Source organism: Ambystoma mexicanum, chromosome 5p (assembly GCF_040938575.1).
Source record: "Ambystoma mexicanum isolate Mex_15411 chromosome 5p, UKY_AmexF1_1, whole genome shotgun sequence".
NCBI classification, from domain to species: Eukaryota; Metazoa; Chordata; class Amphibia; order Caudata; family Ambystomatidae; genus Ambystoma; species Ambystoma mexicanum.
Window position 1 is genome coordinate 1,364,271,523 of NC_090930.1, and position 25,336 is coordinate 1,364,296,858.

Here is a 25,336-nt window from a genome sequence, read left to right on the forward strand (position 1 = left end):
GGGAGACCCCCACAAGGAAAGTATATAGGCAATATAGATTAACGGAAGGCCAACTGGGGATCCTAAGGACCAAGGGATAAGAGGCAATGCTAAGGGTTAGGCAAAAATTCTATGCAAAGACCAATCAAGCAGACTCACTCCTGGCTCGTCTTCTGAGGGGAAGTAGGGAACAGAATGTTATTACGGCCATGAGGGACGAGAGGGGGGAGAGACTCGCCCAGACTGAAGAGATAAAGGGGAGATTAGCCAGATTCTACGAGTCCCTGTAGACCTCATACAACCCGCAGCCACAGCCTCAGAGGGAGTTCTTGGGGGCTTTGCCCCTCCCCCGACTGTCCCGGGAGGGCTGGGAGGAGTTGGGCCGGCCCATCACAGAGGATGAAGTGAGAGCTACCATAATGTCACTCCCTCGCAATAAGACCCCGGGCCCAGACGGTTACCCAGCCTCCTTTTATAAAATCTACTGCCACCTAGTGGTCCTGCATCTTACGCAGCTGTTCAATACGTTTGGGTCCGGAGAAGCATTACCCCCTCGATGGAAGAGGCCAAAATAACACTCATTTAAAAAGCGGGAAAAGACCCGGAAGAGTGCACATCCTATAGGCCTATCGCCCTTATAAACACAGAGGCAAAAATATTCACAAAAATATTGGCGAAACGCCTGCAGAAGCACCTCCCCTCGCTGATCCATCAAGACCAGACAGGATTTGTGTGATAGGGAGGAAGACTGCTGACGACCACCCCGGCGATCCTCCTGGTGCTAGACGCAGAAAAGGCATTCGATCAGGTGGAGTGGTCGTTTTTGTTTCAAGTTATGGAAAGGATGGGCCTGGGGGTAGGATTTATTAGTATGGTCACAGCAAATTATAAGAATCCCACATCACGTATCCTAATAAACTGAGGTATGTCACACCCAATTAATCTGAGGCGTGGGACGAAGCAGGGGTGTCCTCTTTCCCCGTTGCTTTACGCTATATACTTGGAGCCCCTTCTTTTGGCTATACGGGAGGCAGACACCATTCAGGGCATACCATTCGGGGGTGTCAGCATAAAGTGGCGGCGTTTGCTGATGACATGCTGCTTACAGCGTCAATCAGGGCAAGCATGGAACTGTTGTCCAAATTCGGGGAGCTATCTGGTCTGCGGGTCAATTTACAGAAGTAGGAATTAATGAACCTGTCCCTAGGGGAGAATGAGGTTGGAGCACTGAAGGCAATTTCCCCATTTAAGTGGAGTCATTATGGGATATGATGCTTGGGGATCAGGATAACCCCCTCTCTGGCGGGTTGGTATGGAGCGAACTATGTCCCCATGTTAACGGTGATCACAAAAAACCTCAGGAAGTGGAGCGCCTTAAGGATATCCTGGCTGGGGAGGGGGGCAGTCCTCAAAATGGTGGTTCTCCCTGCTTGCTTTACCAATTTCAGGCTATTCCGCTATCAGTTCCGGTGAGCTTCTTTAAGGAATTAGATTGGGCGGTCAGGGAGTTCATCTGGGAGGGCAAGAGGCAGCTTTTGGCCAGACGACTATTGAGGGTGTCAAAGGGGGAGGGAGGTCTGGCTCCCTTGAGGCTGCAGAGCTCAGGGTAATCAGGGAATGGTTCTCAGAGGAATACAATAAGCACTGGGTAAAAATGGATAGAGCAGTAGCCCGACATCACCTGGGGGAGGTACTATGGTTCCCACGCAGGCTGAGGATACCTCACCTCTACTTGAGCGCTATAACAAAGGGAATGGTTGATATTTGGGACAGCGCTGTGGAGAGGCAGGGGATTACGACCTTTCCTTCACCGTTCACCCCCATTCTCAAGAATGGGGACTTCATGCCAGGGTTAGAGAAGGGGGCGTTCCTGATGTGGGAGACAGGGTTGTAGGACTGTGAGTGACATGTTTCATGATCATAACGTGAACACGTTTGAGGGATGCAAGCAGGAGTTCGGGGTTGGCGAGGGAGAAAGGCACAGATATTTCCAGATTAGACACTGGGTAATGTCGGCAGAGGTACGGAAGGCTGCTACATGTGATTTAACACAGTTCGAACAGTTCCTCCTAACGCACGAAGGGACCAGAAGTTAATCTCAGACCTTTATAGGCTTCTGGAGAGCGCCGGCCCGAAAGCAACCTGGGCTTACATGAGGGGGTGGGAACAGCTGATGGGGGCTAAAATGGGAAGGGAAGACTGGGAGAGGTTGTGGAAGATGATTCTGAAGGTGACAAAAGCGGCCCAGTTGCAGGAGGCCTGGTATAAGTACATTTACGGTTGGCACTATACCCCGGCCCATCTGCACGCGATGTATCCGGCAACGTCAGGGGATTGTTGGAGGGGCTGTGACGGAGAGGGTACAGCAGCTCATATTTGGTGGGACTGCCCCATTATTAGACCCTTTTGGCGAGACATCACACGGGCCGAGTCTCAGGCTCTAGGAGAAGGGGCCAGCCAACACCCCTGGGACATTTTTTTGGGGAGGCAGGTACTGGGGGGTGGAGAGGACAGGGTGCACTAAGGTGAAAGTTATTTTTACCCTGGCAGCGATGGCTCTTATTGCACAGAACTGTAAGAGCCCCACGATCCTGACGGAGCAAGTCTGGGTAAGGAAGATGTGGGAAATAGTATTGATGGTATGGGCAACGTACGCGGCCAACAACAACCTGGGGAATTTTTTCAGCGGACTGGAGTGAGATGTTGACCTATTTAAAAGAGGAGTTCAGGGAATAGTGGTGCCCTCAAAGATCAAGCTGTTGGACATCTACGGTTGATTTTCTGGAAGGGAAAGAACAGAACAAGAGGGTTTACTGGCGCTATGGCAGAAGTTTGGGGTGCGGGGGGTTCAGTTTGATGTTTTGTTCTGTTTATAAGCAGAAAATGATAAAAAGAAGTTAAAAAAAAATACATCAAGGAAAACAGGGGGGTCTGATGGGGGGATTTGTAGGAGGGAGGCAGCTTCAATTCGTAGATGAGCAAGTTGGGATCCGCTGCTGGGCTAAGCGGTGGGCTGGGTAACAATGGCAGAAGTCTAGGTAAAGGGTGATTGTGGTGGGCGTCAAGTTGTTTTGACTGAAGATCCTTGTGTAGGGAGCTTCGAGGGCGCTCCGACGGGATCCTAGTTGTCTTCAGTGGTATTTCGCCATCCAGCGGAGGGGCGGTGGTTGCCTCACCATGCCAGGGAACTGCTGTGCATAGTCTAAGACGGGAGCCCAGGTGCTGTAAAACTTGCTTCTGTTCCCAAAGTGGAAGGCGGATATTTTTTCAGCCACTGCAATATCCCAACACTTTGTCCACCACATGGGGATTGCTGGGCCCTCAGGGTGTTTCCACAGTCTTGCAATTGAGATTTTTGGCTTGTGAATCAACAGGTGAGGAGGCTGGTGCTGAGAGTGGGGAGGAGGGAACCCTATATCTGGGGGAAGATGTCCCTTCGGGGGAGTAACAGGACAATTTGCAACGCCAGGAGCTCTGGACTGTAGTGCAAGGCCTCTCTCAGGAATTACAGACTGTGAAGGCCGAAAACGCTGTTCTTAAGCAACTTGTGACAACTCGGGAACAACAGTCTCCTGAACTACCTCCAATGGCCCTGTCTTCAGGAAAGTTTGATGGTTCACCCAAGAAGGTGAAGGAGTTTTTGGAGGCGGCTACAGTATACTTTACCTTCAGACCTCGGATGTTTTCTACAGACCAGTCCAAGGTGGGATTCCTGATTTCTAATATTAATATGACAGGCAATGCCCTTGCCTGGGCAACCCCTCTAGTCACTGGAGGAAATCTCATTCTGCAAGATTATGGAGGCTTTCAGACACTCCTTAAACAGACTTTTGAAAGGCCCGAACTGACTTACACGGCTTGTGAAGATCTCTTGGATGTCCGTCAAGGGTCCTCTGATCGCCTTACCTATATAACCACATTCAAGACATCGGCTGCAGGAGCCGGTTGGCCAGAGCAGGCTCAGTATGCTATATTCCTCAGGGGACTCAAAGAGGACACAAAGGATGAGCTGGCCCGATCTTCACAGCCCTCATCCTTTTCCGATCTTCTGTCAGCAGTGCTGCAAATAGAGTATCGCCTTCAAGAGAGACGCCACGAACGGAGACGCCTTAGGGGAAACCTTACTATTGGTGACTCACCCATTGCACCTACTACTCCACCGTCTCTTCCCAGAGAGGAACCCATGCAGATCGGAACCACTCGAGTACCACTCTCAGCCGAAGAAAGACGACGCCGAAGAGAGCAATGCCTGTGTGCCTATTGTGGATCCGATAAGCCTATAAGACGATCGGGAAACGAACAACCCCGTGCTTGAAGGGGACAATAGTCTGGGGGTTATCTGACTATTCCAGTCCCTATGTGTCTTTATCGGTATCCATAAAAGGAACTCCAGAAGATTCTCGACTCATGGTGGTAAATGTACGATTGGACATCAATAACCAGCAAGTAGAGACTTTAGCTCTTCTGGACTGCGGGGCAGCAGGACATTTTGTGGACACTTTCTGGGCTGACAAGGTAGGCCTTGAACGATTGGCTCATAAAGAAGGACAAACTGTGGAGAGTGTGGATGGAACTCCTCTCTCTTCTGGACCCATTACACATACCACTAAGGATCTTCAAGTTTGGATCTTCCAACACAGTGTGGTATTAAGATTTGACATCATACGAGCAGCTCATTTTCCTGTAATTTTGGGGATTACATGGCTTAGGCGTCGTAATCCTCACATTGATTGGGTGGCTAACCAGCTGTGTTTCAATCTTCCTATTGCAAGCAAGAATGTCTTCCCCAGCCATCGTACGCCAGAGTACAGATGATTTCTTCTGATACTCAAGAGTTCCTAGGAGTTCATGCTTTACCATGCTTCTGTACTCAGTTTTCGAGTGTCTTTACAGAGACCAAACCCGCGGAACTACCACCCCACCGTTCTGAAGACTGCTCAATTGACCTGGAGCCCAATGCTTTGGTGCCTTTTAGCCGGATGTTTCCGCTTTGCCTGACAGAAAAGAAGACGTTACGTGACTATCTCGATACCAATCTCCACAATGGTCTCTTCCGGCCATCCAAATCTCCCACTGGTGCCTCCTTATTTTTCATCACAAAAAGAGATTCCAAGGAATTAAGACCATGCATATACTACAGGGGACTCAGCAAGGTTACCATCAGAGACCGGTACCCCATGCCTTTAATCACGGAAATCATTGAGGCAGTACAGGGGGTGAAGGTATTTACTAAACTGGATCTCAGAAACGCTTACCACCTGCTTCGAATTGCCAAGGGGGACAAATGGATGACAGCTTTCTGCACCCCTTTTGCGTTGTACGAATATAGGGTGATGCCCTTTGGTCTGGTCAACGCACCTGCAGTTTTTCAACGGTTCATGGACCGTATGTTCTCCGACCTCTTGTTCTTGTCCATCATAATTTACTTGGGCGATATTTTGGTATTCTCTGTCAACCAGGAATATCATAAGCACGATGTTCTGACTGTATTGAATCGAGAAGGGAATAGTTTCTTACCTGTAACTCCATTTCTCCAGCATTGGTATCTTTCATGGATTCACATGCTTAGAATATTCCCCGTCGTCAGGCTGGGAATCCCCGGTACATTATATAGACCCTTTCCCGTAGGAAAACTTTTTCGACGCTTATGCGTCCTATCCACCTCGTTTTGTATCATGCGTGCCCGTACCGTCAGGACGTCATGATATAAATACAGGCCCCGCCCCCGCGCTCCCTCAGATTTCGGCCCCCAAAGTAGTGGGGGAACCGGTTTGCATGTTCAGGGGAGGCAGGAGGGTGCATGTGAATCCATGAAAGATACCAATGCTGGAGAAATGGAGTTACAGGTAAGAAACTATTCCCTTCTCCAGCATTGGATCTTTCATGGATTCACATGCTTAGAATAGATTACATAGCAGTACCACCCCCAAAGAGGAGGCGTGCATGCAAACCCATATACTTTCTTCGCAAAGCCCGTTCCCTATGATCATGTATACATTAGAAATCGTTAACAAAGGAAAACGAACCACATACAGTCCTAAATACCACAGGATGCAACCCCTCAGCCGGGGCTTACCTTATTGGAATAGGTGTCGGAGCACCGCCTGTCCCATCCGGGTATCTTCGGCATGTTGCTGCGACAAGCAGTAATGGCGGGTAAAGGTGTGTGTAGCCGCCCAGGTAGCCGCCATGCAGATGTCCCCCAGAGGGACTCCGGCCCACAGTGCCGTCGACGATGCCGGTGCTCTAGTTGAATGAGCTCTTGGCCGTCGTAGAAGAGGTTTCCCTGCCTTGGAATGGCAGTACGAAATGGTAGATGACACCCATCTTGACAGTCCTTGCTTTGAAATGGCTTTTCCTCTAGCACCCAAACCATAGGCCACGAACAGTTGTCTCGTTTCTCTGAACGGTTGCGTACGATGAAGATAAAACTTGAGAGCCCTTTTTACATCCAATGTGTGCAACATGCGCTCCGCTCCCGAGCATGGCTCCGGAAAAAACGTAGGCAACACAATAGAGGAGTGTTTATGGAACACCGAAGGAGCTTTTCGTATGAACTGTGGGTTAGTGGCTAGGACTACCTTGTTCTTGAAAAATCTTAAGTATGGAGGGTCTACCATTAGAGCCTGAACTTCTGAAATACGTCGGGCTGAGGTGATGGCCACCAGGAAGGCCAATTTCCACGACAAAAACATTAGAGACGATGATGACATTGGCTCAAAAGGAGGCTTCATAAGAGACGTTAAGACCAGATTGAGGCTCCACTCCGACGGAAATTTCTTCTCTGGAGGGAAACTCCGAAAGAGGCCTTTAAGGAAGTGCTTAATCAGGCGGTCGCTGAACAATGGTGCCGAATGCCGTTGACGAGTAAACCTGGAAATGGCTGCTAGGTGTACTTTTATTGACGATACCGACAGGCCCTTTTGAGCTAAGAACAGCAGGTATGGAAGGAGCTGTTCCGGCTTAATCGATTGCGGGGCCAAACCTGGTTGATCCTCGCACCATTGACAGAAACTTCTCCATTTGTACGCATATGAGGCGTTTGTGGAAGGTGCTCTTGCCGCTTGCAGGATACGCCGACAGTCCTCCGGAATCGTTAGCCGACCAAATTCGGCGAAGTCAGGAGCCAGGCCGTCAACTTGAGGCTGTCCGGGTCGTGATGCCAAACGACACCCTCCTGTCGAGACAGAAGGTCGGGGGTCTTCTGGAATCTTATCAGTTCCGCCACCGCTAAGTGTAGCAGGTCTGAAAACCACACCTGTCTGGCCCAGTACGGGGCCACCAGAATTCCCCGACATGGGTACCTGAGGATCCATTGCAACGTCCTCCGGACAAGGGGAAATGGAGGGAATGCGTACAGGAATTTGTTCGTCCATGGGAAGGAGAACGCATCCCCCAGCGAGCCCTGCTGAGGCCATCTGCTTGCGTACTGATGGCATTTCCTGTTGTTCTTCGTCGCAAACAAGTCTATGGAAGGGTGTCCCCATTTCTTGAATACTCGTTGTAGTTGTTGGTCGTTCAGCACCCATTCGTGAACTTCGTTCATTTCTCTGCTGAGGGCATCGGCTTCCACGTTTCTCACTCCTGGCAGGTGGAACGCCAAGATTTGCATGTTGTGTTGCAGGGCCCAATGCCAGATTTTCTGGGCCTCCGTCGATAGGGACCTGGAACGTGTCCCTCCTTGTTTCCTCAAGTAGAACATTGTAGTGGTGTTGTCCGTCATGACACGCACCACCGAGTCCCTCAGTTGGGGAAGAAAAGATTCCAGAGCCCATCGCACTGCTCTCAGTTCTAGCAGGTTGATATGCAGGGAGGACTCCTCCAACAACCACTGGCCTTGTACCTGTAACGTATCCAGATGAGCTCCCCATCCGCTCAGCGATGCATCCGTCACCACCGTCTTTTGGAACTCCGGTTCCAGTAGAGGCATTCCTTTCGTTAGATGAGTAGGCACTCTCCACCAGCAGAGTGCTTGAACTAGTTGTTCGTCGACGACCAGTCTGTCGGACCAGCGACCTCGGCTCTGCGCCCAACGGTCCGCTAGAAATTCCTGGCAAGGTCTCATAAACAGACGGCAGTTGTTTATCAACGGAATGCAGGACGACATGGTCCCTAGCAGGGACATGTACTTGCGCACTGAAACCTTGGTACCTCCTCTCCATTCCGACGCCTTGCTTTGAAGTTTCTGAATTCTTTCGCTGGATGGTCTCACCAGGCATGTGTTTGTATGAAACTCCGCTCCTAGAAAGACCAAGGTCCTCGAAGGCTCTACGGAGGACTTGTTGAAGTTTATTGCGAAGCCCAGTTCCTGTAAGAGGGACATTGTGGCCCTTAGACTGTCTCGTGTTTGTTCCCTGGACGAACCTCTGACCAGCCAGTCGTCTAGATATGGATAGACATGGTGACCATCCTTCCTTAAATGGGCCGCTATAGGGGCCAAGCACTTGGTGAACGTCCTGGGGGAGGACTTGAGCCCGAACGGGAGGACCTTGAACTGAAAATGCTTTCTCCCGACGAACGTACCTTAAATATCTCCTGTGTCGTGGGCGTATTGGGATGTGAAAATAAGCATCTTGAAGGTCTAGTGACGATAGATAATCCATGGGTTGCACGGACCTGATAACCTCTTGGAGCTTTAGCATTTTGAATTTTAGGCTCTTTAGCCACTTGTTGAGTACCCTCAGGTCGAGAATGGGCCTCCATTTGCCGTTTGGCTTCTTGACAACGAAGAACCGGGAATAAACTCCTTGTCCTTCCTGTGCCACAGGAACTCTCTCTACCGCCCCTTTTCGCAACATAAGCGCGGCCTCTTGTCGTAGGATTCGGAGGTGGGGCTGTGTCGAGAATACAGACGGAAGACGCGGAGGCTTGTCTTTGAATTGTAGCGCATGACCCATGCGAATCGTGTCTACAACCCATCGATCTGTGGTGATGCATTTCCATCGGTCGAAGTGATGAGAGACTCGACCCCCCAGGGTGTTCTGAAGGCCGTCATTGGTTGCTGGTTTGCTTGTTCTTCGTCGACGACGGACCCGAGCCTCGCCGCTTGGAGGCTTGATAGTCCCTGTTTCTACATGCCGACTGGGACGCTCGTCTGAACCCTTGTGAAGAGTACGAGGGCCTGTTAAATCCACGGTCCCTCGAGGCTCCAAAGCGGGAGTTTCCAGAAGCACCCCTAAAGGGGCGAAAAGAGCGAAAGTTTCTACCCGTTTGAAGGGCGCCGAGGGACCTAGCAGTATCCGTGTCTTCTTTCATCCCCTTCAACGCTTCATCAACCTTTTCGCCAAACAGGTGTTCCCCTTCACATGGCATGTCAAGGACTTTGTACTGGACTTCAGGACAGAAAGTAGTACATTTGAGCCACGCTTGTCGACGAAGCACTACTCCATGGTTGATTTGTTTGAAGCCAGACTCTGCTAGGTCAACTGCGATATTAATTGCGTGGTTCGATGCCTCTTCGCCATCCCTCACCAGTAACATAGCTGCTTTCCGGTGTTCGTCTGGCAGGTGTTCTAGGATAGGGGCCAGTTTGTGCCACATTTCTCTATCATATCGTGACACGATCGCTAAGGAATTGGCTGCTCTTACTGTCGTCGCTCCGACCGAAAGTACCTTTTTTCCAAAGGCGTCCTGCCTCCTAGCCTCGCTTTCCGGTGGCATTGAACATTTTTGCTGTACCCTGGCCTTCCTAGCCGCTGCCTCCGACACCACTGAGTCAGACAGAGGCTGTGATGTTAGACATTTTGGAGTGGACTCCGGAGCTTTAAACTTTTTCTCAATCCGTCCCTTTATAGCTGGCTCCGAGAACGGATGGCGCATCGTCTTGAGACCTTCTTGCCACACGTGGTCCAGAATTGGGATGGCAAATACCGATTTTCTCCTTTGACCCATATGGTCAAAAAGGAAACAGTCTTTCTTCTGCTCCTCAGGAATCAAGCCGAACTCGGAACAAGCTTTTCCCATCATTGCATGGAAGGCTCCCACATCATCCGGGGGAGATGGCTGTGTCTGGCTCCTCGTAGACTCTACCTCTACATCCGAACTCCATGTTGGGTCCCTCGACGGTGACAGGGAGGTGTCTGACCCTGAGTCACCCAGTATAGAGTCGGACTCCGACAACTCACCCTCCTCCTGAGCTCGACGACGATCTTTTACCGCCTGGGGAGCCGATGGGTGTTTAGTCGTCGAGCGAGCCGTACAAGTTTGCTCGTCGACGGAAGGTACAGAAAAAAGTGACGATGATGTCCCAGGTTGAGGGATCTGCGTATCCAGCCGCTGCAGGAGCTTCTGAAGAGTATTAAGCACATCCAGAGACAGAACCGTCTGGGGGGTCAGTAACGTGGATGATATAGGTACCATACCCCCACTCGCACTCGTCGTCGTCATCGCCGACGTGGAAGGCCGTAAGCCTAAATCCGATGGCTGCAGAACCGTGTCACCTTCACGTTCCGCCGAGCAGGCCGTGTCTGGCTGCAGTAAGACCTCAGGGGGGATTGGGTCATAGACCTCTGGCAGCCAAGCCATAGACTGAGTCTCCGTCGACGAAGGAATCCCAACCGCTGCTGCCTGAACGGTAATAGGCATCGTCAATGACACCGGGGTCGACGAGCAAGTCGTCGTCGTCGAGCCCTTAGACTTCGTCGCCGATTTCGATGCCGACTTCCCGGCTGAAGCATCTCGACTCATGGAAGACCTGGGACGGTCCCCTGAGGAGGATTTTGACAGCGCTTGCCTCTCCGTCTTAGATGATGAGGAGGAGGAGGGCTTTTTTATGTGATGAGGAAGATCCAGCGTGCTTCCCCTTATGCTTGTCCTCAGTGCGAATTTCCGCTGGCCGTACCTTTTTCGATGGAGGCTCCGACTTGCTCCTGGAGGCCGTGGAGCCAACTTCCGAAGCCGGGTAGGCACCCGCTCCGTCATTAAGCCAGTCGACCAGCCTTCTTTTACGGTCCTTAAGGGTTTTTTGGGAGAAACCCTGGCATATCTCACATGTATCCGCCGTGTGGTGCGGGTGGAGACAGTAGATACAGTCCATGTGGCCATCTCCTTCATAAACTTTTTTGAGGCCACATGTTGCACAAGGGCGAAATAACGCTTTTCCAGACATAATTCACCAGAATTTGAACGTCGCCGAAGCGAAACAGAAAAAACAACCTAGTTTCCACTAGTAGTAATCACGAGGATCCCACTACTTTGAAAGACGGTTGAAATCTGAGGGAGCGCGGGGGCGGGGCCTGTATTTATATCATGACGTCCTGACGGTACGGGCACGCATGATACAAAACGAGGTGGATAGGACGCATAAGCGTCGAAAAAGTTTTCCTACGGGAAAGGGTCTATATAATGTACCAGGGATTCCCAGCCTGACGACGGGGAATATTCTAAGCATGTGAATCCATGAAAGATCCAATGCTGGAGAAATGTCTATTCTGAGTGTCTTCTATACCATACCTAGGTTTCATGCTTTCCGACCAAGGCATTGCCATGAACCCTCGCAAGATATCTGCTATTTTGGAATGGCCCTCTCCCTCTACCATCAAAGAGGTCCAACCTTTTCTTGGACTGGCCAACTTTTACAGGAGATTTATCCCTAGGTTTTTAGACCTTGTTCTTGCCATTACTTAGGAAGACCTCTGGTCCATTCACGTGGACGTCCGCTGCTGAGGATAGATTTAAGCACCTTAAGTCGCTATTCTGTACCGCACCCATGTTGCAGCAACCTGATCAGACTAAGCAGTTTATAGTAGAGACTGATGCTTCCTCAGCGGCAATAGGTGCTGCTCTGGTCCAGGACAAGAATGGCATGGAACACCTAGTAGCCTATCTTTCTTGCACTCTTACCACCAGCCAGTTTAACTATTCAGTTCTCTAAAAGGAGTTGGTGGCTATGAAGCAGGCCTGCGAGGAGTGGCGTCATCTTCTTCTGGGAGCCAATCACCCTTTTCTGATCTGTACGGACCACAAGGATCTTAAGGTCCTTCATTTAATGGAATGTTCAAACTCCCGCCAGGCTCGTTGGGCTCATTTTTTTGCCCAATATAACTTTCTGCTCACCTATCTCCCCAGTTCCCGGAACATTCTGGCCGATGCACTTTCACTAAAGGAATTAAACTCTACTATTGATACTCACCCTCCGGAATTGATGTTCCAACAGAATCGCATTGAGGCACAGGTCAATACGTTCTTACAGGAGGTTGAGGAAGCTATGGGCTCAGACTCTACGACTACTTTAAAATGCCAACCCCTCATCTACCAAGAGAGAGAAGATCTCTGGTTTTACCAGAACAGATTATATATTCCTCCTGGACCTCTCCGCAAGAAGATCCTAGGGTGGTGTCATGATAACAAGACAGCGGGTCACCGAGGACAATCTAATACCACAGAGCTCGTGGGGAGAAAATTTTTTTGGCCCAATTTGAAACGAGACTTCTAATCTTACGTTTTGTCCTGTCCCATTTGTGCCATGTCCAAAAACCTCACTGGCAAACCGTTGGGCTTCTTACACAGTCTGAGATTCCACAATGTCCCTGGAGTCATATCTCTACCAATTTCATCGTAGAACTTCCTGTTTTAGACTCCTGCACTTGTATAATGGTTACCATAGATACACTTACTAAGATGGCTCATTTTTCCCCGCTGTCGGGTTTACCCTCCGCAGACCATATGGCTGAAGTCTTTACTAGGGGCATCTTCCGTCTAAATGGTCTTCCTGATAAGATCACGTCTGACCGAGGCAGCCAGTATGTTTCGAAGTTTTGGAAGGCACTCAGTAGTCGGTTGGGCATTGACCAGGCCTTATCCTCGGGGTTCCATCTGCAAACCAATGGCCAGACAGAGAGGCTTAACACCACACTAGAGCAATATCTTAGGTGTTACAGCAATCAGTTCCAGGATAATTGGGTCCAGCTCCTTCCCGCCGCTGAGTTTGCTTATAACAATTCCGAACACTCAGCTACTGGGCTTACCCCCTTCTACTGTACTTATGGGGTCCATCCCAGATGTATTCTACCTATTCTCTCTAATTCTATCTGTTCTCCAGCGGTGGAATCTGCTATCGCAGATATAACCTGGCTCACAAGGCATCAAAGATCAGCCTAGAAAGCAGCCTCAGGAACTACAAGACACAATCAGACAGACATCGGCGTAAGGCTCCAGACTGGGCTGAAGGCTCCAAGGTGTGGCTCTCCACCAAATACTTGCCTCAGTGGGTTCACCCCTCTAAATTGTCCCCCAGGTATTTAGGTCAATTCCCTGTATTGAAGAAGATCAATCCTGTAGTTTATAAACTTAAGCTGCCTACTAATCTTAGTCGCATACTGTCATGCCGCCGAGTTCCTGGCATCTGTGGAGCCGCTGGCGACAAGGATCTTAGTCCCGTTCGCCCAGCCGCGAACAGCCACGCCCCCTTTCCCTGGTTTCATTTTCTTTCTGTTTTCATTGGCTGGAGCGTTCCGTGACCCGGAGTTTTAACCAGCCCCTTCCGGGTCGTGGACGCGTCGCAACGATTCCGGTTTTCGCCCCGTTAGCACTGCTTGCTGGCTGTCACTACTCTCCGTAGTTCTTCGCCTTTTTCCCCGGTCGGGTCCTCGCGCCCAGTCCAGCTCCCTTTCCTTGTTTCCCTGCTCTTCCGCTGCTTGCTACTCTTTCCTCGCTTCCTTGCTAACTCTGTTCCCCTCCTTCTTTGCCCTCCTTCCAACTTGTGCTTACCCTCCCCCCTTCCCATCTTCGCTCTTACCGCTTTCCTTCCTCTCGGCTGTGTTTCTGCTCGTTCGTTAAACAGCCTTTCTGCTTCCTTCTTTCTCTTGCTCTGTGCTACTTCTCCCGTGTACCTGACCCCTGTTTGTCCATTGGATTGCTCTCGCCAACCGTTTTGGACACTGTGCTGTAGTCTTCCCGTGTACCAGTCCTCAGCCTGTATTCCGGATTGCTTCTCGTCTGCTGTTTGGATACCTCTGCCTTATTGATCCTCTGTGTACCATTTCCCCGGACCGCTTACTGGACTGCCTGTTTTCTGCGGGGTACAATTCCACGTGATACCTCCAGACCCTATCGACCAGCCAACACCCTGCAAGGATTCCCGGTTCCACTCCTCTGAAGATCACTGTGATAGCACAGGGGTTTTTTGTGCCTACAGGCTTTTTCCCCTCCTGGTCGTTCCCGGGGGAGGGGCCCTTGGTCTCCCTTTTGGGGGACACGGTGGCTTCTTCCCAGGGTCGTCCCTAACTACATAAAAAAAAGGTGCGATCACGGAGAAAGGACAAGAAGGGCTCTTGGAAGGAAGAAGAAGGTAAGGAGTCGGGGGAGGGGGAGATCTCAGAATCTACATTGTCGGACGAAGATATCACCGAACCCGGTGACACATACACCCGTTTTTTCATTCCTCACTTCTAAAAGAATACCTACCGGACAAAGACCGCAGGCCGGTATCCCACCATAGGGACATACAGGGAACCACACCAGATGAATATGAAGTCTCCAAGATCCCAGATTCCCGATCCTACAGGGGGCGTATTCAATACCTCATTTCCTGGAAGGGTTACCCCAGGTCAGAGGACTCCTGGGAGCCGGCTCACTATGTTAAAGCCCCCAGACTGCTGGCCCGTTTCCACCGGACTCACCCGGATAAGTCTGGGAGAACTGGTACTAAGAGGGGGCATACTGTCATATCCCGGTCTAACTGGCGGTGGTTGCCGCGGATACGGCTGAGCCGCCATTAGGATGTTCCACTACGTCTTCCCTCCGAACGGCTGCAACACTCTAGTGTTTTTCCATCATGGCCGCCGCCGGGATTACTTAGTTCCTGTTATCCCAGCGGTCGGCGCGTTGCAACCATCCGGATAGGCTTTCTAGCTCTTTTTGGTTCCAACGCTAGTTTTTTCTCCTGTTGCTTCTGCTTCGCACCAAAGCTCTCTATCTGTCTCCCCTCCCTTTCTCCTCCCTGTCTTTCTGCCTCTTCTCCCGGTATGCTCTATTCGCATATCAGGATTCTCTCTCTCCCTTTTTTTTCTTTCCAATGGAGGTCCACACGCTACGCTCCCCATTTTTTCGCATTCCGCTTCTCTCCCCTCCTGCCTCAGCCAGACTCCTGCTGCTCGATCCTTCAATCCAGTACTCTTTTACTCCCTTTCTGACACTATTGCCAAACAAGTTGTCTTCCTTACTCCTCCTGTTGATTGGATTGTTACATCGGTAGCTCTGCTACCTAGTACCTACTTACCATCGGTGTGTTGTGTTCATCCTGATCCATTCGGAAGGAGGCCAGCTACGCCCATAACACCCAGGTTTTTTTTTTCTGCCTTGTGGCTTTTTCCCCCTGATTGCCTGCTCTCGGGGCTGGAGTCGTGGTGCGGTTTTGCCCTAAATCCACCATAGCTTCTACCCGTGTCAGGTCACCCGCACCTAAGAAAGAAAAGGATTATCTGGCCCACCAGCAAGGCATTAGCAAGACTACAGGCTCAGAATCAACAGGTGAGGAGGCTGGTGCTGAGAGTGGGGAGGAGGGAACCCTATATCTGGGGGAAGATGTCCCTTCGGGGGAGTAACAGGACAGCTTGACAGAGCGTCTGCTTTCCCATTGCGTACTCCTGGTCTGTAAGTAATGACAAAATCGTATTCGGCAAAGAAGAGAGCCCAGCAAAGCTGGCGTGAGGATTGGGCTTTGGCAGTCTTCAAGTATTGTAGATTACGGTGATCTGTGATAACTGTGACCGTGTGCCTTGCTCCCAGAATATAGTGTCTCCATGTTTTAAAAGCTCCCTTAATCGCTAGTCAGTGGTTGCATAGTTCAGTTCTGGCACAGAAAACTTACGGGACCAAAACGCTATGGGATGTAATTGCCCTGTGGCAGGGTCCTTTTGTGATAATTCCACTCCCATGGCTACGTTGGAGGCGTCTGTTTCGACCACGTATAGCAGGTCTGGTCGAGGGTGTCGAAGAACTGGTGCTGTGGTGAAGGCAAGTTTCAGCTCCTGAAAGGCGTTCTGTGCTTTGGGAGACCAGAAGAATTTCTTATTTTTTCTCAGTAGGGAGGTTATTGGATGAACTATTTGCGAAAACCTTGGAATAAACCGACGGTAAAAATATTGGCAAATCTGAGCACACTCTGTACTCCTTTTGTGGATGTTGGTGATGGCCATTGATGGATAGCATCCACCTTGCGCATGTCCATGTGTACCCCTCGTGGTGTGAGCATGAAGCCCAAGAATTCAACTTCCGTAACATGGAAGAAACACTTTTCTAATTTGGCAAACAGCCGATGCTGTCAAAGCTTTTCCAAAACTGCTCTTACATGGCCAACGTGGTCCTCCTTGGATGCAGAGTAAATAAGAATATCATCCATGTAGACGAGTGCGCAAACGTCCAATAATTCATGAAGCACCTCGTTCATAAAGAATTGGAACGCCGCCAGGGTATTACATAGTCCAAAAGGCATGACCTGATACTCGAAAAGCCCATACTTAGTTCGGAATGCCGTCTTCCACTCGTCCCCCTTTTTAACTCTCACAAGGTGATAGGCTCCTTGTAGGTCCAGTTTAGTGTAAATTTGAGCATTCTTCACTTGGTCTAGAAGCTCCGGGATGAGTGGCAGGGAGTATCTGTTTTCTGTTTTTTACCGTGATTTGATTAAGCGCTCTATAATCTATACAAGTTCTTAGCTTGCCCTCTTTCGTTGGTATGAAAAAGAGAGCCGAGGAGGCAGGGGACTTAGACGGGCGAATAAAGCCGTTAGCTAGGTATTAATCCAGATAAGATCTCAGATGCTGGTTTTCTTGCTCCGTTTGTGTGTAAATTCGACTGTAGGGAATTTGTGCTCCGGACACCAGATCGATCTGGCATTCGTAAGGTCTGTATGGAAGCAGGGTGTTCGCTTGCTCCTTCTGCAACACATCCTGGTAATCCAGGTATTCAGGGGGTAGGGAACCAGAGAGCACCAGGATAGATTTTACCTTGAGTTCCCGGTTCTTCACATTTTGGTGGTAGCAGATGTTAGCACATTCTGGAGAGAAGGTCAGCACTCATATTTGCCAGTCGATCCTAGGTTTGTGGGTTTCCAGCCAAGGCATTCCTAAGATCATCTGGAACTGGGGAGCTCCTATGAGATCGAAAGAGATGTCTTCTCGATGACCATCCTGACACATCAGCATGACTTTTTCGGTATGTTGCGTCACTGGGATGACAACTGAGAACCATCCACTGCTGTGATGTTTTCCGATATATCAGCTTTTGCTGGAGAGGAAGGCCTATTTGTGCGGCCAGATCTTGATCAATATAATTTCCCACTGCTCTGCTATCAATATATGCCTCCAAGGCATTTACCTTTGACGGTTGTTGGTGGTTGACCAAAAGTACCAGGATGACCAGGTGTGAGGTATTGTACAGATTCCTTCTTTTCGCTCGACAAGTGGACCCCTACGCTTGTCGGGCATTGGAGTTTTCTGGGTTTTGTTCCTTTTCATCGTTGCCATTGACCGTCGCACCAACTATCTTCTTAGGAGGTTGTACTGGGCATTCCCGGAGGAAATGTCTTGCTCTTCCGCAGTATAAACAGAGTTGTTGTTGTCTTCTCTTTTCTCTCTCAGCCTTGGAGATAGGAGCCTGCAATCCCCCGATCTGCATTGGCTCGGTTGGTTCATGGGTTTTAGTTTGGTTGTCCCGGGGTCGCATATAGACCGACCTCCCTTCAGTCCTTGTGCGATCCATTCTTTTCGATTTTGCAACCTGTGGTCAAGCTGCACAGTCAGATTGATGTGTTCTGCACAACCTTCAGGAGGATTGACCACTTGGGCTAGAACACCCTTTAGTTCCCCACACAATCCCTGATAAGAGTGTGGTCCTCTTCTCTTCTGGCCAATTTGTCTGTGCTATGAGACGATTAAAAGTAGCGATATAGGTCAGCAGATCTTGGTTTCCCTGCCTGAGTGATAATAGTTCGTTATTCAGGGCTTGTCCTTGGGTGTGTCTAGCAAACAATTTTTCCATCTCCCGCTGGAATTCCCCAAAGTTTCGGAGTAGAGGATCATCCTGGTTTACTAATGGTATCGACCAGTCCGCTGCGCTGCCTCCTAAATATGAAAGAACAACGGTGACTCTTGCGCTATCATTAGGAAAAGCCCCAGGCTGGCACAAAAAGTGGAGGTGACATTGGTTCATGAATATTGCGTACTTATTGGGGTTGCCAGTAAAGCGTTTGGGCGAGGCCAGTGGCACTGCACCTGGCAGCACCACTTGAAATGGTGGTGATGGCTGTGGCATGGCAGGATGGGCAACCCCAGGTAATGGAACCAGACCTGCGCGGGTCTGAAGCATTTGTCTTGCCAAGTCGTCAGTTCATTCACGAGCTACAATAAGGTCCCTTCTTAAGGCATTGGTTTCTTGTCTGAAGGCATGAACTTCTGGCCATAGTTCCCCCAGTAGTTGGGCCAACTGGTCTGTTTCTGAGGTTTCCATAATGCCCAGGCAGAGGTTCGGAGAGGCTTCGCGTTCTGTTACGCTCACCTGGTCTCTGCGGGGACGTTAGGGCATGGTTGCAGCCCTCCCTGGAACTGGCTCCCCTTGGTCAGGCTTCTTCCCTTGCTCCTGTGTTGTGGACTGCGCTAGTTGTTGGTACGGCCCCTACGAGAAAACGAGAGGCAGTGAGGATGCTGTGATATGACTGTGGTCTCCCTCGAACCCTTCTTCCCAGAATGTGGTGAGCATGCGCCTACCCATATAGTCTCACCTGTTTAATTTTGATGGCAAGCTCTGCGTCCTGCTTCTCACTGCAGGGGCGCTTTTAGATAGACCGAGTTTCTTCACTGGTCCATGTGTGTGGCAGCCCAGACCGGCTGTGGCTGGACCACTTCAAAGGTCAGTATCCTTCGATAATGATTATTGTCTGTATCCTTTTGTAATGTCTTTTTCCTTGATTATTGTCCGTATCTCTTGTAATGTCTTTCCTTCTCCCCAATAGGTGATATGAGGCCCAGCGGTAGTTGCGCTACAAGAAGAAAGCTCCAATGGAGGAAAAGGGAGTTCACGATGTTCCAATAGGTGGTAAGTTTGGTTCTGAGGTCAAGCGCGAGGATTGGTTTGAGCGCGACCTTAGCGTAATGTCTTTATAGTTTTTCTAACCTTATTTTGTCCTTTTCTCTTGCAGGGAGGCCTGGCGAAGTCAGACTGGAATGCTGTTATCTGGAGATCTGCAGGCGGATGAAGGATGCCTAGATCCGCGATGAAGCTTGCCGAAAGTGGAATCCTGAGTAGTGTTATGGCTGGGAGCCGGAATAAGGTAAGGATACGCTCTGACTGTGGTTGCTGCTGGAATCAGGTAAGGATGCGCTCCGACTGCGGTTGCTGCTGGAATCAGGTAAAGATGCGCTCCGACTGTGGTTGCTGATGGAATCAGGTAAGGATGCGCTCCTACTGCGGTTGCTGCTGGGATCAGGTAAGGATGTGCTCTGACTGCGATTGCTGCTGGAATCAGATAAACTGCTGGAATCAGGTAAACTGCTGGATTCGGGTAAGTTGCTGGATTCAGGTAAGCTGCTGGAATCAGGTAAGGGCACGCTTCAAGCAGCAGTGAGCGTTACGCTGCTGTAAGCAGATTAACGCGAAGCGCCTGAATGCGGGCAAGGCAGGCTTAAATAGCCTGGTCCTGGCCACGTCCATTTGTTCCGACTCGTGGCCCTACCCTGCCACTCCGAGAGGATGCTGCACGTGCAGCCCAGTTAATTCCTATGGCCACGCCTGACCTGGAGGCACGTGGAGGCCCTACAGGGAAAAAGGGCACGTGCACCAGAATAAAGTGTGCAGAGCACACTTACTCATCAGCCTGGCGCCAAAGGCGCCAGGACTGGGTCCAGCTGGACCTTTTATGTAGTGGAGATTGTGGTCCTTGCCCAGTGGCCATGACACTCCCGCATCTAGCTCCCTGCCCATTTCTGCATGTAGGGCTCCTTTAGTTTGGGGTCCCCTCTGTCCAGCAGCCTGTATAGGTTTGATATTTTCCCAGTGGGTGGGGGCGCCGTCCAGGTCCGTTCCAATGCTGTCAGCTCTCTGCATCCGTGCAATTTTATCATGTCATGAGACAGCCAATGTCTGAGCTGGGCACAGTGGAATTGTCCATTCTCCGGGACCTTAAATTTCGCTTTGCATTCCTTAAAAGTGAGCAGAGTGCCATTTGTGAAGAAATCTGCGATGTTTCTCAGCCCTTCCGTCCTCCACCTGATGAAGTCGTTCGGTGTGAACCCTGGAGTGAAGTCGGGGTTCTCCCAAATTGGGGTCAGCGGGCCCACTGTGTTTCTACAGTTCCATTGTTGGACTGCCTTCTTCCAGCTCTCCGCTGTGATTCTAGTCATCATGAGGGGTCCGGCGTTCAGCGGATTTCTGGGCCAGGCGATGTGCGGAAGGGGTTCCAATGTGTAGGGGCTCCAGTCTTCTTCTAGTTTCAGCCAGTGTGGTCGATTGGTGCCTGATTGCCATGTGAATTCCGCTGAGAGCTGAGCCACGAGGCAATATCTGTCGACTTCCGGGACTCCCAGGCATCCGGTTCTCTGGTTTCGGAGCATCACCTTCCTGGCAATTTGTGGCTTCTTCCCTACGCAAACGAATTTTGAGATGTTCGCTTGTAATTTCTGTAGGTCTTTTTTGGGGATGGAGATCGGGAGGGCCTGGCAGTGGTATAACAGTCTGGGTACCAGGTTCCTTTTTACTACTGTAATCCTCCCTGTCCACGATATCTCCTGTATTGCCAGCGGGCCAGGTCCTTCTGCAGCTCTTTGAGCAAGGCCAAGAAGTTCACCTTACAAGTGTGCTCTGGTTTGCTCGGAAATTCGGATGCCAAGGTAGCTGAGGTGGGTTCTAGCCCATGGGATGGGGAATCTGGCCACCAGGGAGCCCACCAAGTCTTTAGGGATGTTGATGCCCAGAGCAGTTGATTTTGTGAAATTGATGGTGAAACCTGATACTGCTCTGAAACTGTCCAGTTCCTGCCACAGGGCGCTCAGTGAAGCCTCCGGGTGGGTTAGTGTCAGCAGCACATCATCCGCGTATAGGGCAGCTTTATAGGTTTCACCATTGAACTCGAGCAGTGAACCAGCGGGTTCTGATGAATCCTACAGGCGAACGGCTCCAAGGACAACGCAAAGATGAGTGGGGATAGAGGGCAGCCCCGTCGCGTGCCTCTGGTTATCGCGATCCTGGAGATTTGCTGCTGTTTATTCTGAATGCCATGGTGGGATGTTGGTAGTTTGCCAGCATCCACTTTAGGAACTTCAGGCCGAAGCCGAAGTGCTTCAGTGTTTCTTGCATGTATCCCCAGCCGAGCATATCGAAAGCTTTGTGGGCGCCAAGTGACAGGACAGCCATGCTCTGCCCCGTTCTGTTCACTGTTCCGATGACAACTAGGGTGCGCCTGGTGTTATCCAGAGTGTTGCAGCCGGGGATGAATCCCGTCTGGTATGGGTGGATCAGGTCTGGGAGAATTCCAGCAAACCTTCGAACCAGGAGTTTTTAGAAGATTTTCGCATCGACGTTCATCAGTGCGATGGGTCTGTATGACGAGCAGAGTTCTGGGTTCTTCCCAGCCTTCAGAATCAATACTGTGAGGGATTCCTCCATTGAGGGGGTGGTGCTGCCTGTCGGTAGAAAGTTGTTATAAAGAGATGCCAAGTGGGGGCCAAGATGTGAACATATTTTTTGTAGAATCGGGAAGTCAGGCCATCAGGGCCCGGGGCGTGTTTTTCAGGGAGCGGAGGGTTTCAGTTACCTCCTCGGTAGAGATGGGGAGTTACAGGGTGTCCAGCTGCCGGTGTGGGGAGGGCCTTTGAATAGTTTGCAGATAGCGGATTAGCGATTCCTCGTCCGTGGGGTCCCTGGACATTACATTCCTGTGGTGTTCAGTCATGATGTCCAGCTTTTCTGCTTTTGTGCAGCAGGGCTTGCCACTTTGGTCTTGAAGGATCAGGATGTTTTTCCTGGAATTACGTTTTTTAAGTGTATGCACTAGTAGTCGATTGGTCTTGTTGCTATTAAGGTAATAGTATTGCTTAGTGTGTGCTAGGGCTCAGGCCGTTCAGTCGGCCAGGTGGATTTCAAGTGCTGCTTTCGCTTTTGTGAGGTCCCTCCTTGCTTTCGCTGTCTGGCGTTTTTTGAAGTTCGCCTCCTGTTCCGCCACTTCTGCCTCCAGCTTGGAGAGTTGGAGTCAGCATTTGTGTGCCGCTGTGCAGTCGATGGCTATTCCCCGGATCACCGGCTTCATGGCATCCCAGACCATGGCTTCTGAGGTGCCCTTTGCTGTATTTTCCCCGAAGTAGTTTGTAAGGGAGTCCGACAGTTCACGGCTGGACGCCGCGTCTGCCAGGATGTAGTCCTGTAGTTTTCATGAACTCTGCGGTGGTGTCGGAAGACCTTCTGTTCACAGTCAGGCTATTACTGGTGCGTGATCAGAGATCACCCGCAGTACGATGTTTATGTCCTTGATGCATGGAAATAGCGCGCTGGACATCAGCAGAAGATCTATTCTCGAAAATCCCCCATGGACGTGCGAGAAGAATGTGTAATCACGTCTTCCATTGTTGGCCAGTCTCCATGCATCAATCGTTCCGGTTCCCCTCAGGAACTCCGCCATCTCCAGGGCTCGGGTAAAGTCTGATCTGGTAGGCAGCAGGGTTTTGTTGACGCTGGGATCCGGGGTGAGGTTGAAATCACCCCCGATCAGCATGGGGCCTTCGGCAAAGGTGGTTATTGTTGGGAGGATAGTGCGTAAGAAGCGGTCCTGGGCATCGTTCGGGCAATATATTGATGCAATGGTGATCAGGAGTTCAACCAATGGCCCCTTGAGCAATAGGTACCTCCCGCTGGGTCGCGCTTGACCATACCACTCGCCAGGGGTACCGAGCGGCTGAATAGTATGGTGACACCACCCTTCTTCTGGCCAGAGGAAGAGAAGAACCACCTAGGATAGCGTTGGATTCCAATCTGTTTCTCATCGGAGGACAGTAGATGAGTTTCTTGACACACGAGGACTGCTGCAAGCTGGGCTAGTCGGTGTTCAACTGATTTGCAATTTCTTGGCGAGTTCAGCCCCTGGACGTTCTATGTGTTCATGGTAAGTTCCTTAGCGTTGTCTGTCATCTGGGGCGGCTATGTTTGTGGATCCCTTTAGTTGCCCTTCCCTGTTTTCTGCTGTAAATCCAATGTGCTTGTTGGATGAGTTGTTCCTCCTTGACTTTGCCTGAATTCCCTCCCATTGCCCTCCACGTCCCCCCCCCCCATTGAAACAAAACCAGGGTTTCAGGGCCCGCCTTCAACCAACGGGGCAGCCGGCGGGGCCAACGCATCCGGCCTATGCAGAGCCAACTCTGCCTCTTCTGTTGACCGGTGAACTATGGGCTGCTAGGGAACAGGAGATCCGTTGCTTAAGCTGTCTTTAAGGGTGTGAGACCCGTATTAAGGGCCTCGAGCTGAGGAACCCTGCGGCATGTTAGCCGAGCAAATGGGTTTGGGCCCACTCTGTCAGGCCTTGATGTGTCACTTGCCCTTAGATGAGAGGCCTCTGATCCTGCGGCGTCTCTTTTCTCGGTTCCATGAGTGCTCTGAGTCCTGTGATGCGGCTTGTCTGGAAGGAGAGTCCCTGTCGGGGGCCCTTTCCCATGCCTCTGGGTTCAGCCATCTCTCGGCTTCTTTTAGGTTGCGTATGTGACGGAGGGTGCCTTCCCAGGTGAAGGGCAGGGATGTAGGGTATCCCCAGCGGTAAGGGATCTTCTTTTCTCTGATCCACTCCGTGATCGGTCTCAAAGCCTTCCTTTTCATTAGCGTGATGGCTGCTAGGTTCTGATATAGGGAGATGGAGGCATCTCTGAAGAGTATGCAGGGGGAGCTCCTAGCTTCTTGCATAATTTCTTCTTTCACTTTGTAGTAGTGTAACCTTGCTAGGATGTCGGGCGGGGTCGACGTGTTCAATCTCGTTTTTGTCCTGTGCACTCTCTCGAGGGCCAGGGGGGAGTCATCCGGTGGTGTCAGAATAAAGCGGAAGAGGTCATTGACATACTGCTCCAGGTCTGCGTCTAGCACAGTGGTGGGGATCCCTCTCAGGCAGATGTTATCGCGCCAGGAGCGATTTTCGGCGTCCTCCTGCTTAAGCTCAACGGCTTTGCATCTGGCTCCTAATGCTGAAAGTCTGTCCGAGCCCTTGTCGATCTCGTAGCTGTGTTCGCAGAGGGTCGTTTGCACTTCTGTCGCTCTCACCTCCATTTCTTTGACCCACTTGTCCAGGACCGTGATCTTACTCATGACCTCCTACGTCCCACTCTGATACTCCTTTGTGAAGGCCGATAGTAGTTCCTGGAGATCAGACTTTGTAACCCACTGTGTCGAGGGTCCAAGGTCCGTTTCAGAGTGGGTTTCTCTGACTGTAGCTTCAGTGGCTTCAGTGTGGTCCCGTCCCCCCTTTTGGGCCTTTGCATGGCTAGGGTCAACAGCAGCACAGCAATGTATGTTTGTTTGGTTGTTTTTAGGTGCTTTGCCATATGGACGGGATGCTTGCGGCCTAGTCAGACGAATCGGGGGCCCTCCGTGCTGCCGGGACCCAGGGCTGGCTATGATGCGGGTCCCCAAGGTGGGTGAATTTGCTGTTAGGTGCCTGAAAAGGGGTTGCCAAATCTTCACTGGTGTGCCCCCTCGCCTTGATATTGAGAGACTCCCCGCCTAAACCCCTGTGTGGAGGACGCTGCTACTGAGGCGGATTATATGTCTCGCACTATCGACTGCTTTCATCAGCATGCGATTGATCCCCTCGTGGTGCAGAGGCCCCAGTGCGTGGGCCATTTACGAGTCAGGCCAGTGGGTCCTTGGAGGAACTGCTGGGACCCTTATCGGGCGGGGGCCCAGCTGTAAAGCGAGTGCAGAGGGGGCTGGGGCAGGAGAAGCAGGTTGCTGTGGCTGCTCCTGGGGTGCTGTTGTCCCAGTCTATAGTGTTTGCCAACCCCTGCCTGAGTTAGCGTGGTTGTTGAGGTGTAGGACTGGCTGCAGTCACAGTGCTTTCAGGTTGCGGACGGGGGCAGAGGGCCGCGGTCCTGGCCGGCTATATTCCCCCAGCTGCAGGGAGATCCTACGGAGCAGAGGTCCCCTGTGGTGGAGCCCTCCGGGCAGTGAACAGCGTTAAGGGGTGCAGGGAGGAGCTGTTGGCCCGCACGGCAAGTGCCGCCTTACCTCCAACATTAGGCACGTGGAGCAAGCGTCAGGTGTGTGCTGGAGTCTACTGCAGGGCTAGAGGCTGACATGGATGGATGTGAGGAGGTCCCCTCTGGCACTTCGGGCCGCTGATGGGCATGCAGAGAGGTCCAAATGCGCCCAAAGTACGGGGGCGCCCGCAATGGAT